Source organism: Macaca thibetana, chromosome 12, assembly GCF_024542745.1.
Source record: "Macaca thibetana thibetana isolate TM-01 chromosome 12, ASM2454274v1, whole genome shotgun sequence".
Classification (NCBI taxonomy): Eukaryota; Metazoa; Chordata; class Mammalia; order Primates; family Cercopithecidae; genus Macaca; species Macaca thibetana.
The window spans coordinates 7,653,122-7,667,903 of record NC_065589.1 but is presented as its reverse complement, the minus strand read 5'-3'; the positions used below and the strand labels follow the sequence as shown (position 1 = coordinate 7,667,903).

Sequence of the window (14,782 nt, the reverse complement as noted above, 5' to 3'; positions counted from 1 at the left end):
AAAGGCTCCATGCAGTCCGCGACCCAGGGCGTTCACAAGCTCTCTTAGCTCTGAAAAATCGAGGGGTTCCTTGCCAGCTTCTCTGGCTCCTCTCTGCCTCCTCTTTGTTCCTTGGCTGGTGCTGGGGTGCTTTTTGGCCAAGGATGAGGGGAGGGGAAGGATCTGAGCCCGTCAGCGTGCCCACACTGGGGGTGCTGCAGGTCGCGTTTCACCCCGGCACGCCCTGCCTGCCCGTGACATGTGGCGATTTGTTATGGGGATCATAATAAAACTTAGTCTGATTAGAGGCATGTGGGAAGCATGCCCAGCACACATCTCAGTCCCGTCCCTCAGAGCAGGCCAAGCTCGGGCGGCAGGCAGCTGCCTTGCAATTCTCAGAGTTTCAGGAACTGGACAGGGGAAGGTTGGCTTGCGATGTATTTCTCTGGGTTCGTTTGGTGCCGGGATTGAGTATTTCTGGTGGAGACAGTTGTTGGAGAGCTCCTGGGGAGACAGGCATTTTGTGGTTGGTTGCATTGTTATCCCACAGGGAATTGGTTTCTCGCCTCCAGGAAATGGCAGTAACATCGGGGACAGCAGCAGTCGCAGGACGGCAGACGCGTCACTCAGGGTGCAGGGTGCTCTGGCTGGAGCTGCTGCTGTTCTCCCTTTCACTGGTGGAGAAGCCGGGCCTGGGGAGGTGCAGGCACTTGCTGAGGTCACAGCAGCTGGACTTGAGCCTGGAAATCTGTCTGCACCTAAGGCAGTGTCTCTTACCTCTGGCCTCTGAGTCCCGTCGTCTGACGTGGCTTTAACCTCAGGATCGGGCCTAATTCTAGAATCCTACCTGTGAGGCAAGCACTGTGAGTGGCTTCATTTCATATATGGGGAAACTGAGGCACCAAGCAGTTTGCTCAAGCTTTGAGGGTCAAAAATTGAAAGTTGTTTGAGGCTGGGCGCTGTGGCTCATGTCTGTGATCCCAACATTTCAGGAGACTGAAACAGGGGGATTGCTTGAGTCCAGGGGTTCAAATCCAGCCTGAGCAACATGGTGAAACCCCTTCTCTACAAAAAATATGAAAATTAGCCGGGCATGGTGGTGCGTGCCTGTAGTCTCAGCGACCCAGGAGGCTGAGGTGGGAAGATCACCTAAGCCCAGGAGATTGAGGCTGCAGTGAGCTGCAGTCATGCCATTGTGCTCCAGCCTGGGCAACAGAGCAAGATCCTCTCTCAAAAAAAATAAAAAAGTAGTTTGACCAGGAACATTCAACCTTAGTTTCCCCCTAACTTCTAGTGGCTTCCCCGCTTCTCTGCTTAAAAGAGACTATTTCTTTTCTCCAGCCTCAGCTTCCTGTCTCCTCAGCTCCATAGAAACTGAGTTCCAGGTCCCCCATAGGAACTGAGCTCCAGGTCCCCCATAGAAACTGAGCTCCAGGTCCCCCATAGAAACTGAGCTCCAGGTCCCCCATAGAAACTGAGCTCCAGGTCCCCCATAGAAACTGAGCTCCAGGTCCCCCATAGGAACTGAGCTCCAGGTCCCCCATAGGAACTGAGCTCCAGGTCCCCCATAGGAACTGAGCTCCAGGTCCCCCATAGGAACTGAGCTCCAGGTCCCCCATAGAAACTGAGCTCCGGGTCCCCCATAGAAACTGAGCTCTCCAAATTGAACAAGGACCCCAGAACACAGGAGTCTGTGCCGAGTTTGGTGCCAGGGATGATGCATGTGGTTGTATCTTCTAGGGACAGGGGTCCTGGCTTTCATCTAGTGACCCCTGTGGGGGCCTCCTGCGGATTCCCCATCTACCCCTGAAGAGTAGCTCCTGCAGGGCGGTCCAGGTTACCCCAGCAGCGCCCACCTGGCCAGCTTTGAAGGGCTTGGGCAGGACAGGTGGTATCTGGGCCCTTCTCCTAGAAATTGCCTTTTTATAAATGCAGGCCAGTGTGTCACCTTTATTTATTCATTCAGTCACTTAGATTTTAAACTCGTGTTGAGCTTATAGTCAACTGACAGTTCTGAGTATCTCACTTAGATCCTTATGGGGTGACAGGGCAGGTGTGTACCAAGTTAAGGTCTCTGTTGCATTTTATGGGTGGCTGCCTGCAGTTAAGCAGGGCTACCGTCTCTTGGTCCTGGGCTTCTTTTTTCGTGATAAATACAGAAGCCGATGTTTACCCCCTTCTGGTAGTGGACATAGGGGCATCTCTGAGCAGAAAGCAAGCAGGGGCCTGCGGAAGGGGTTAAGAGGGGCTGGACAGGTGACCAGGGTCACCATCGCATGGATAAGTCACGCTGATGGCATCGTGTGGCGAGAAGGGCACTTGCCTCTGTGGTCTTCCTGAGTAACACACAACCCAGTCTCACTGGGAGAAATACATGAGGCAAACCCCAGCCGAGGGGCGTCTTACAGAATACCTAACCAGGCCTCCTCTGTACTGTCAAGGTCACCCGAAACACACAATGTCTGGGGAGATGCCCTAGCCAAGAGGAGCTTAAAGAGACACGACACGTAACGTCGTGTGGTGATCTGGATGGGATCCTGGAACAGATAAAAGGACCTCAGGGACAAACATAGGAGACCCGGATGAAGGACAGGCTTTATTGTTTGACGTTAATGCACTGACATCCATTGTGACAAAGGTGGCCCTCCTGTAAGACATTCACAGGGAAGCCAGGGGGTGGGGGGCCTGTGGGAATTCTCTATATTATCTCCATGACTTTTCTATGAATATAAATCTATCCTAAAAGAAAAAGCGTATTTAAGAAAACAGGTAAGAGTGGTTGGGAAGACTGGTCGGAGGCTGGGGTTCCAGGCCTGACCCTCTGCACCCGTGTCCGCTTCAGGCAGGTGACACTGGGCACCCCCTGCCAGGGAGAAGCCCAGGGTCCCCACTCTCTGGCCGGGAACTTCCCTTTCCTACAGACCCTCGCTTGGTGCGCCATGGCAGGTGGGCCCAGGCCTCCCAGTTGGGCCGAGGCCCATCTCTTTTCCCAACAGCACGTCCTTTGTTGTCTCCAGCCCAGACGTGTAGAGGTGAGCCACCCTCCTGGCCAGTGAGGAGCTTCTAAACACAGAGACAGATCAGTTTTTTGCCGAGTGAACTTGAGAACCAGAGCAGAGCTGCAGGGACAATGGTGCATTATTAAACGGCTCTGAAACTCAGAGCCCAGAGCACCCGGCTCTGGGGTGATTGGCAGGTGTTGGACCTGTGGCTGTGGCCCCAGCCCCCACTAATCCCATTACCGACTTAGGGGGTGAGTGGATGGAAAACAGGATGAGAGTGTCTCTCCCCCAAAGAGGGCTGGTTCAAGTGTGAATATTCACAGCCACACCAAGGCACCTGCTCCTTAGATGTTTTTTTTTTTGCTTATGCAGTCAGTGCACAGAGTGAGCACTGTACTGGAAAAGACACGCACGTGCATATGCACACACACAGACACACACACACACACGCATGCACACACACAGGCACACACACACGCATGCACACATAGGCACACACACAGGCACACACACACGCATGCACACATAGGCACACACACACGCATGCACACACACACGCACACACACATGCATGCACACACACACGCATGCACACACACACGCATGCACACACACACGCACACACACATGCATGCACACACACAGGCGCACACACACACACACACATGCACACACACAGACCCTGAGGCCCTGCACTTGAGTTTCTAGTCTTAAGAAGGGGTCACCGAGGCTGTGTCCTGCAGCTGCCAGTGGCCAGTCTGCCCCACTCGGATGGTCTATTTTATTTATTTATTTATTTTTTGAGATGGAGTTTGGCTCTTGTTACCCAGGCTGGAGTGCAGAGGCACGATCTCTGCTCACTGCAACCTCCACCTCCTGGGTTTAAGTGATTCTCCTGCCTCAGCCTCCCGAGTAGCTGGGATTACAGGCATGCGCCACCACGCCTGGCTAATTTTTGTATTTTTTAGTAGAGATGGGGTTTCACTGTGTTGGCCAGGCTGGTCTTGAACTCCCGACCTCAGGTGATCCGCCTGCCTCAGCCTCCCAAAGTGCTGGGATTACAGGTGTGAGCCACCGTGCCTGGCAGTCTGTTTCTATTTTGACATTTCCTCACTGCACCTGGAGAAGAGCTTCATTCGTTCATTCATCCATCCATTCATTCATTCTTTCATCCATTCATTCATTCATTCATTCATTCAACAAGTACCTGCCAGCCTGTGCAGCAGTGTTGCCAGGTGAGAAGGGTGGGTAAAAATGCGGAGACCCCCTCACTCGGTCACTGCGGGACTAGGTACTCTTTTCCTGCACCCCACAGTGCCCCGAGGCCCCACTGGTCATCCGTCCAGCACTCTGCTCGCTGACTGGTGTGGTGAACCCTCCGGCTGGGCTCCTTTCCTGCTGCAGGTGCTGCGCCTCTTTCTTAAGCCTGTGTAGAAAGTTCTTTTGTCCGGGTGACATTGGCATGACTGAATCAGTGCCAGGGCCAAACAGGATGTGGTTCTGGGCGACTCCCAACTCCCTGCAAATCCATGGTTGTTTTCAGTTGCCTTAAGAGGGATAACTGAAACAGAGACAAACGCCCCAAAGGTAGGGTTCTTCGAGGTCCTGGAGGGCAGCCCTGGCCCCGTGGAGAGAGACCGAGTTCTGCAGCATCCGTGGCCTGCATTTGAAACTGAAGGGCAAGAGGCTGGTGAACTCCAAGAGTCATGCCGCGGCACGGAGGAACAGGCTGAACCTCTGGAGGAACGGCTCTACCTCCAGGTCAGGCTAGAGGCTTTGACATTTGGTTTGGTGAGGAGAGAGAGCAGGGTTTCTGGGTGCTGGACATGCTTCTGGGTCAGAGCTGGTGCGTTTCTTTGCAGGGCAAGGTGGACAGGAGGCGGGGATGCCGGGGAAGCATCTGCTGCATTTCTTGAGGTTTCACAGGGTGCAGAGCCCCTGTCCTCACTGTTCCGTGGGGTGCCAAGGGAGCAAGCCGTGTGGTCCCTGAACTTTGAGTAGATACAGATGATATTTGAAAATATTTGGGAATGTTTACACAATCACAAAAGCAATGAACACTTGCATAGCCACTACTCAGGCCAAGAAATGGAACTTAACTTTGAAATTCCCTTTGCCCCTCCCAATCCCAGCTCCCTGCTGCTGATCCTCTTCCCTCCCTGCAAAAATGTGTTTATCGGATAAACCCAAAGCATTTAAGGGAGTCCCTGTCCTGAATTTCGCGGTTGTCATTCTCTGCTGTTTTTTGGTTTTATCACATGGGGTTGTGTTTCTAAGCAACATCATTTGTTTTTGTTTTTAACTTTTATATACATGGAATCATGCAATATCTTTTGTGGCTGGCAGACTCTGAGATGCCCTTCAGTGATCCACACCTCCTGGTGTTCACATCCTGTGAAGTCCCCTCCCTTTGGTGTGAGCCGAGCTAGCAACTTGCTTCTAACCAGTAGGATGCATCCAAGTTGATGCTGCGCCTTCCTCCTGTGATTAGGTTATGTGGGCTTAGAACTTCCTCCTTGACAACAGATGGTCTCCCCTGCTGGCTGTGGTGGTGCAGGCTGCGATATAGAGAGGCCACATGGCAAGGAACTGAGGGTGGCCACCCCCTGGCAGCCAGCATGCAGTTGAGGCTTCAGTCCCATGGCCATGAGGAACTGGATGCTACAGCAAGCAGGTGACCCTGGAGGACCCCTCCCCAGTTTAACCTTGAGATGAGACCCCAGCCTGCACCAAGACCTTGATGGCAGCTCTGTGAGAGGCCCTGAAGAAGAGGGTCTCTTCTTCACCCAGCTAAGCCGCATCTGGATTCCTGACCTATAGAAACTGTACAATAATAGAAGTCTGTTGTTTGGGGCAATTTGTTACACAGCATTAGCTAGCTAATACATAGTCTTGCAAGAGTTCCTTTTTTGCCTGAGCGTGATGTTCTTGAGGTTCGTCTGTGTTGATATCTGTAGTTGTAGTTCATCTGCTTTCATTACAATGTTCCTTTCCCTTGTAAGTAGTCCGCCCTTATCTGCAGGGGATACAAGGCCCCCAGAAGGTGTGCCTGAAACTTCAGATAGTGCCAAACCCTATATATACGATATATTTTTTCCTATGTATACATGCCTATGACAAAGTTTAGTTTGCAAACTTGGGCACACTTATTTTTTCCTATGTATACATGCCTATGACAAAGTTTAGTTTGCAAACTTAGGCACACTGAGAGATGAACAATAATGAATAATAAAATAGAAAAATTACAGCACTGTATTGTAATAAAAGTTGTGTGAATGTGTTTTCTCCCTGCCAGAATATCTTATTGTACTGTAGCACCTGTTTTGGGACCACAGTTGGCCAGGGGTAACTGAAACCATGGAAACTTGGGATGAGGGGGGACTGCTGTATGTTAATGCCTTGGCTTAATTATTCTTTCTGCTCCTGAAGGACAATAGGTTGTTTACAGCCTTTGCTATCAGAAACCACACTTGCTGTGAAGGTCTTTGTACATGACTTCCAGCTCAGCGTGCAAATGTTTATCTAGGGAGTGCTGCTGGGCCTTGGCTGCCAGTCCAGCTCCACTTCCCACAGCAGCCTTCAGGTTCGCCCAGGCTCCTCCACATGCTCCCCTCCCTCAATATTGTCCGCCTTTTTTCACTTGGGGGGATGCTGATGGGTGTGAGATGGTATCTGAGTGTTTTTATGTTCTTCCAGAAGCTAATGTTTACGGACCATTCTGATTTCCTTCCATGCGGAGATCCTTTTTGTGGTTTTTGCCCACTTTTCTTATTGAATTGTAGGAGTGCTTTCTGTTTTTGTTTTTTTAAGACAGGGTCTCACTGTGTCGCCCAGGCTGGAGTACAGCGGTGCGCAAGCTCTGCTCACTGCAACCTCCGTCTCTGGGGTAGCTGGGATTACAGGCTCGTGCCACCATGCCTGGCTCATTGTAGGAGTGCTTTGGATTTTCGGGAAAATAAGCCTCTCAGTTATGAGCATTGCAGATACTGCATCCCGGTATGTCCCTTGCCCTCATAGGCTTTTAAAATCAAATCAGGCACAATTCTGAGTTTTTCTCTCCCGGGGGGATAATTTGCAGAATTATGCTTTTGCGGCATTCCCAATCCTGGCCTGTGTGTCCTGGTCTCTGGGTCATGGACTGATGCCTGCGGACTCGGCCCCTGTTTATCGCTGTTGCTTGATGCTGCCTTCCTGAGGTGGAGACTGCTGGGCTCTGTTCCCGTCTGTGGCTCACCCTCCAGTCTGGGAGCGCTTTCCTGTTCAGATAGCTCATTCCAACCTCTTAGTCACTTTGGAGAGCATGGGTCAGTGAGTCAGCACGGGACCTGGAGCCCAGGGACCCCTCCCAGCCAGGCCAGTGCGCACTTGAAATCTGCAGTTTGTCTTGGGCTCCCTGGAGGTGATTGCTTGACTGCAGAGGAATGCGCGGGTCTGGGGAGAATTTGCCCAGTGTGTTTAGAAGGAATGCATTCCTGGAGAAAGTTAAAATTAGAAAAAGCTGCTACATTTCCTGCCATTCAGTCGCAGTTGGCTGGTGTTTGTTTGCACAAGGATTCTTTGGTAAGGATCTGTAGTCGGTTTGTGGTGGAATGTGAGGTGAAGTCACGATTTTCGGGATGGAGGTAAGCGGTTTCCACAGCGATCTCTGTTGTGGGAGTCACTGCTTTGTTTTCCGAGTTGTTGAAGAATCATACCGGAATGGAAAAATATTATTGAAACAATCCGTTGTTGATAATTAGCAAGAAGATTATTTTATTTATGTATTTTAGAAAGCAGCTCTTTAGTGGGAAGCAAATATTGCAGAGTATATCTCTTTGTAAGCTCGGCTGCCGTCTTCCCGTGTCCGCCTGCTTCCTGGGCGGCCACCTCTGATGTCACCTCCTGAGGCTGGGCTTTTTAGGAAACCCCCTCTGACTGGCACAGGCAGTGGGGTCCAGGTTGCGCAAATACAAATACCCAAGTCCATTTGAATATCTGGGGTAATGTACACTGAAACGTTATTAACTGTACACCTGAAATTCAGATGTAACCGGGTGTTCTGGGTTTTGTCTAGAGACCTCTCCTGGCGCAGCTACACCTTGAAGGCCCCTCTGTCCTGGTCTCTGGTGGTGCCCGGGCCTCTCCTAGCTGAAAGGGGTGTCGCCGGCACCAGGCGGGCTATTGGCACCAGTGGGCACACCTGTGGCTTTGCAGGGTTTTGTCCACTTCTGTGTTGGCACCCTCCTCCTGCTGGTGCTGGGCTGGGGTCGTGTACCCATTTTATGGGGGCGGAAGGGAGAGGCTGGAGGTTACCAGCCTGTCCAGCGGTGTGGAGCTCGTGAATGGAACTCTTAGTCTGTAGAATTCAAAGCCCAGCAGCTGGAAGGCACAGGAGAAACGAAACCATCATCTTCCCTGGAGAACAAAAAAGATGGTCAGAAACTCGTGCACAGGGAAGAAGTGCCATGGGGCTGAGAGTCTGGGTGGCAGGGGGGCTATCCCCGAGACCTGGGAACACAGGCTGCAGGGAAGCCTCAGTGTGGGCCTTGAGGGAGAGGTAATTTTTGTGCAGGCAGGGAGGGGACCAAGGAGGCATTGCCTAGTAACAGGCAGTGGGCAAATGGGAGGAGGTGGGATGTGTGTAGGAGAGTCTGAGGGTGGGGCCGCTGACCTGGCTTGAGTGAAGGGGGTTGGCGGTGGATGCCATGGAGTCTGTCCACGTGGGGTAGGGCAAACTGCAGAGAACCCCGAAATGGGGCAGGGAAGCCTGGCTCCAAGGGAGGAAGGGGCAGGAAGGAGCAGGGCACCCTGTGCTCTTGAGCCGAGGCTAATACACTGATGGTGAGGCAGTGGGGCTGTACATTTGGTGGAGAGATGCTGCTGAGATCGGCAGGGAGGCGGTGGATCGGTGGACCCAAGACCAAGCTGCCGGTCACAGGTGCTGGGGAAGCTTCCTTTTCTGTTCAGGCAGCAGGTGCTATTGATGTAGCTGCCACTAAGCACTAGTGCAGGCCTAGGGCCTGGGGATCCAGAAGTGAGCAGGACAGGTGGGTTCCTGCCCACAGGCCACACAGGCCAGCTTGCCAGACACCCAGATGCCAGTTCCCCAGGGCACTCCACGCAGCCCGTTCAAGGTGCTTCTTGTTCTTGTCCACAGATTTGTGCTTGAGAAGCTCTGAGTTCCCGTGCGTCCACCCGCATTGGCATTACAGGTACTCTATAAATCATCCATCCATTCAAACACTGACTGCACCTGCTATGTTCCAGGTGGTTCCCGGTGAACAGGACAAAGTCCTTGCGTTCATGGGGGCTGTTCTGGTGGGAGAAAAAGGAGAGAAGTAAATGATAGATAAAAGAATGTCAAGAGTGGTGGACAAGACCGGGGGAGGGAGTGGGCAGCAATAGTGTGCTTGTGTTTTTGATATGGTGTGTGAATCTCCTCTACAAAAAAGATATTTCTATCCTAATGCTCAGAACCTGTAGGTGTTACCTTATTTGGCCAAAGGGACTTTGCAGGTGTGATTCATTGAAGGCTCTTGAGATGGTGAGATACCCTGGATTACCCAGATGGACCCTAAATGTTATCACGAGTCTTTGAAGAGGGAGATGGAGATCTGACCACCGGAGGAGGCCCTGGAATGGTGGAAACAGAGACTGGAGTCCTGAGCTTTGAAGACGGAGGAGGGGCCTTGAGCCAGGAATCCAGGCAGCCATGGGATGCAGGAAAGGGCAGGGCCACGGAAGCAGCTCGCGCCCTTGAAGCCTCCAGAAGGCACTGGCCCTGACGTCAGCCCAGCAAGCCTGGTTTCAGATTTCCAGCCTCCAGAACTGTTGAAGAGTCAGTGTGTGTTTTAAGCCACTAAGTTGGCGGTAATTTGTTACAACATCGATAGGAAAGTCATGCAGGGTTCTGCGGCTTTGAGGGAGGTATGTTTGAGCAGAGCCCTCTGAGGTTGGGGCTGGGCTTCCCTGCCGACACGTGGGCTGGGGCCACAAAGCCTGAATCAGGATCCAGGCCTAGCTAAGGGTCAGGAATCCCTGCTCTGGCAGTTGTCCTCAGCCTGGAAATGACCCACAGTGCATATATATGTGTATGGGTTTTGTTGTTATTGTTGTTGTTTTGGTGCGGGGCAGGGTCTCATTCTGTCTCCAGGCTGGAGTGCAGTGGTGCAATCATGGCTCACTGTAGCCTCGACCTCTGGGCTCAAGTGATCCTCCCATCCCAGCCTCCCGAGTAGCTGGGACTACAGGCGCACATCACCATGGCTGGCTAATTTTTTTTTTTTTTTTTTTTTAACTTTTTGTAGAGACTAAGTCTTGCTGTGTTTCCCGGTCTGGTCTCAAACTCCTGGGCTCAGGCAATCCCCCTGCTTGGGCTGTCCAAGGTGTTGAAATTACAGGCATGAGCCACTAAGCCCTGTCCTTTTAAATGTAAAAATGTCAGATGAGGTATCAATCCTCTTTGCTGAGTATAAGTGTATCTTATTAACAGAAGAAAATATTTGCTTGCCTTTCTAAATTGGGAATTTCTAACAATTCGTAACAGCCCACTGGCTTTGACCGGAACCGACCGAGTGCTCAGTTACATCACTCAGCGGAGTGCCTGTGTCGTGGACAGAAAACCCAGTGGTCCAGCGCCATTTACCATCTGTCCTGGTTTGCAACCCCTGAAAGCAGAGCCCGAGACAAGGACTTGGGTGCTGATGTTTTTGGGGAGCTGACTGGTCCCAGCAGTCCATCCAAGCAGAAGAGAGTGAGAAGAGGGAAGAGGAAAAGCAAATCAGGGGTCAGCTACTGAGCTAGTGGCCACTGTTAACCGCTGTTAGGGCTCCACCATGCTGGAGACGCATTTGAGGAGCCATGATACTATGCCCTAGAATTGTCTTTCTGGAGTCCAGAGGCGGGGACGTTGACCCCAGGGCCGCCCCGGGGGCTATATCTCTGCAGCACATCCTCCATCCTGCAGGCTGACCCAGGCTTGGGGCTGTGGTGTGCTGGGGTGGCGGAGCTCCTGCAGATCCCACCCACCATTTGGAGAACGTTTTGACAGCGCAGCAACAGAGTACTGAGTGTACAGAGATCTGCTATAGCTGGCCTTCACTTCCACCAAGTCCTCACTTTGTGGCTGTCCCCTGGGAGTCATAAGAAAGGCCCGTAGTTTAGCTCCATCCACCAAGACTTGAGTCACCTACCAACATCTGCCTTAATGACTTTACAAACAGTCAACGTGGCGGAAGATGTTTAGAAAAATGTGGGAGAAAGTCAAAGTGTGAGTGAATGAAGGGGAACGAAGTGGGAAAGCGCATCTCACCTGCACACACGTTTTTTGACTCTTGTGCACAAGCATTTCTCACCCAAGGTACACAGGCGTTTTTGACCCTCTGCGCACGGGCATTTTTGACCCTCTGCATGCAGGCATTTTGACTCTCAGTGCACAGGTATTTTTGACCCTCTGCACACAGGCGTTTTGACTCTCTGTTTGTAGCAGCCTCCCTTGATGTATGTTCAGGTGAACCAGCCCTCGACGCACACCTGCAAGCTCAGGGACCATGTGCAGGTGAACCAGCCTGTGACACTCACCTACAAGTACAAGGAGCACGGTGCAGGTGAACCAGCCCTTGATATATACCTATGAGCTCAGGGTCCCTGTGCAGGTGAACCGGCCTCTGACACAAACCTACAAGAACAGGGACCGTGTGCAGGTGAACCAGCTCTGGATACATACCTATGAGCTCAGGGTCCCTGTGCAGGTGAACCGGCCCTCGATGCACACCTGTGAGCACAGAGACCACGGTGCAGGCGTTCTTCTCTTATTCACGAGGAGGCCCAGTCATTCCCTCCCCACCCTGAGTTGAGGAGGAAGGATAAGACTTAACTGTGGTCCCAGCATTTAGTGGCAGAGCCAGGATTTGAGTCCATATTCAAATAAGGTCCAAGTCTTCAACACACTCATGTTTCCTAGATATTTTCAGCCTCCTAAAGATTTATTAGGGGGGCATAAACTCTTTCAAGACTCCATCACAAATATTGTTAGTCTGATTCAGGACAGGAATGTTCACTTCTACTTTGAAAGACTTGCGATTTTATAACCTGCCATGGGAAAAGAAAATGCAGGATTGGAGCCGGGTCTGGAATCTTGCACCCTCACTTGTCCACGTCCTGTCTTACTACATACAGCCTGTCTGGTCCTGGGATTGTTCCGTTTGTGTTTGCTGTTACTCTGCCTATCAAGGCTGCTGGCTTTGGGTTAGGATCCCAGCTTTTCGCTCCCTGATCTCTGGTAAGTCTTTGAAACCTGGTCAGTCTCAGTTCTCTTATCTGCTAAATGATGGCATGATAATACACGTGTGGCCTACCTCACAGGGTTGTTGTGACAAGTGACCGAGAGGCCAGATGGGAACGTATATTATCAACTAGGATACATTCTGCTAATAATTCTATTTATTATATTTTTGGGATGAAGTTTCACTCTTGTTGCCCAGGCTGGAGTGCAATGGTGCAATCTTGGCTCCCTGCAACCTCAGCCTCCCAAGTAGCTGGGATGACAGGCGTGTGTCTTCATGCCCAGCTAATTTTTGTATTTAGTAGAGATGGGGTTCCACCATGTTGGTCAGGCTGGTCTCTAACTCCTGACCTCAAGGGATCCACCCGCCTCGGCCTCCCAAAGTGCTGGGATTACAGGCATGAGCCACCCCGCCTGGCCTGCTAATGGTTTTCAGAGGCAGCATCAACATCAGCTGGGAGCAGGTTAGAAGTGCACATTCTCAGGCCCACCCCAGACCTACAGAATCAGAAACTGAGGGTTGTTGGGCCCAGAAACCTATATTATAATCAGCCCTCCAGGAAATTTCAGTGAATGCTGGTGTTTGAGAACCACTGCCTCAGTCACAGAATTTCACGGGTGTTGTGTGCCATTTCTACTATGTATTTGGTAATCAGTGTCTGGTATGTTTCAAAGAAAACAAAACAAAACAAAAGACAGGGTCTCTGCCCTCAACATGGTCTATAGGCTGGAAGAAAAACTAAAAGAAGAGAAACCCATACAAACTGGATGTACGCTAGAGTTCTGCGTTACAGTTGTGGAAAACGAGACCCAGGAAAGATAAGTCATTTAGCAAAGGTCGTGGAGCTGGGGTGAGAAACGTGAACCCTCTCGTTTGACTCATGACCATCTCCAGACCCTTCATTCCCCAGGCTGCCTTCCCCCAACATGGGCGGCTCATGGTGTCCCCCTACTTGTTCATGGGAGAGAGTTCGGAGGTCAGAATCAAAGCCTAGGACGCCTTCCTTGAGACGCTGTCCTGGCTAGCTTTTAGGTGGTGATTGTCGAAACCTTGGATTAAAACCTTCACCGCCTGCAGCCCCGGTAGAGCCCAGAATGATGAGCTAGATCAGCTTGTGAGACTCCGGAAGTGATTGGTCAGTGAGTTGAAAAAGTCAAAGTCTAGAAGAATCATTAAAAATACAAGGAAAAACTGAGTGTGCACGGATCTTCCAGTCTTTCTGTTGGGTTCGGGTCTTTTCTGAGTGTGGGTTTGGCCCTGGTGTCTCCTGTGTGACCCACATGCGTGATTCCATGATTGATTTCCAGTTCAAGATGGTGCCATGACACGGGGACACTGGTGAAGCCATCTGTGCCCAGAGTTCTCCTAGAGTTGACTCCATTTTTCTCAGGTGTTGAATGTCTTCTAGCTTACCAGCCACATTTTTGAGTCAGTGTCTTGTTCTGTCACCCAGGCTGGAGTGCAGTGGTGCAATCCCGGCTCACTGCATCCTTCGCCTACCGGGTTCAAGCAATTCTCCTGCCTCAACCTCCCAAGTAACTGGGACTAAAGGCACCCACCACCACGCCCGGCTAATTTTTTGTATTTTTAGTAGAGATGGAGTTTCACCGTGTTAGCCCGAATAGTCTTGATCTCCTGACCTCGTGATCCGCCCACCTCAGCCTCCCAAAGTGCCGGGATTACAGGTGTGAGCCACCATGCCCGGCCCGCCAGCCACATTTTTAAGTAATTCACCTTTAGTGAGTCTTTCTGAAATATTCCACTTGAGTTGCCATGGGAGCTGCCCTTGTCTCACCCCTGCCATCAGTTTGTGTAGTAATTAAATATGTAAAATTTCCACAATGAGCTTCCCCCAGCTCCAGCCAGGGGAGCAGAGCCCAAAGGGGAATGAGAAAATGGTCTTGTGGCCCCACAGGTGTAGTGGGCCCTGTGTCTCATCATCCTCCTGTCTTCACATTGAAGGGCGGGGGGCCTCCACCTCCTCCACCGCCCTGCCAGGGTGGAAGGGCGTTCAGAGAAGGCAGCCACTCGGTGCTGCGCAGGTGCCAGGAGGAGCTCACGGTGTACAGGGGGGACTCATGAACAGGTGTACAAAGCTGTTGCGGGTGCTGGGTGGGTGGTTGTCTCAATGCCCCTCCCCCGTTTTTATGCTTAGTATTCATTCCAGGTTTAACACGGGAGAGAGGAAGGTCATATCCCATTCCTTATCACATTCTCTGTAAAATTGGAAATTTTGTGTAATTATAGGAAAGGTAAGTGAAGCAGTTTTGTGTTCTGCATAAGAAAATGTAACGTGCATCAGGTGAGATTTCAGGCCCTCTCACGTGGCTGCTTCATCCTTCCCTTGCCCAAATACGTTGTCAGTGTGTAAGTTTTAATAGTGTTGATTTTGCTAGCATGAAGTACAAAGGCTTTTGTCCGTCTGCCAGAGTGCCGCTGTCTCAGTTCTGTAAATTGGTTGTCTCAGAGTGGAATGATCTGCCCTCACAGAGAATGAAGAACCTGGGGTTGGGTCCATGGCCAGGCCATGAAGCCCCC

At 51.4% G+C, this 14,782-nt stretch overlaps 1 protein-coding gene across 3 annotated transcripts in view; it reads left to right on the top strand.

Moving 5' to 3' along the window:
- The window catches only part of SH3BP4 (SH3 domain binding protein 4), a 101,518-nt gene that overhangs the window by 23,725 nt on the left and 63,011 nt on the right, over window positions 1-14,782 (top strand). For 2 of the 3 annotated variants that reach the window (XM_050752930.1, XM_050752932.1), the window contains exon 1: window positions 8,654-9,172. The exons of the other annotated variant lie outside the window; for it this stretch is intronic. The gene's annotated coding sequence lies outside the window, so the exon portion shown is untranslated. Of the gene's footprint in view, window positions 1-8,653; window positions 9,173-14,782 lie in introns of those variants that run through there. 3 annotated transcript variants of the gene reach the window in all.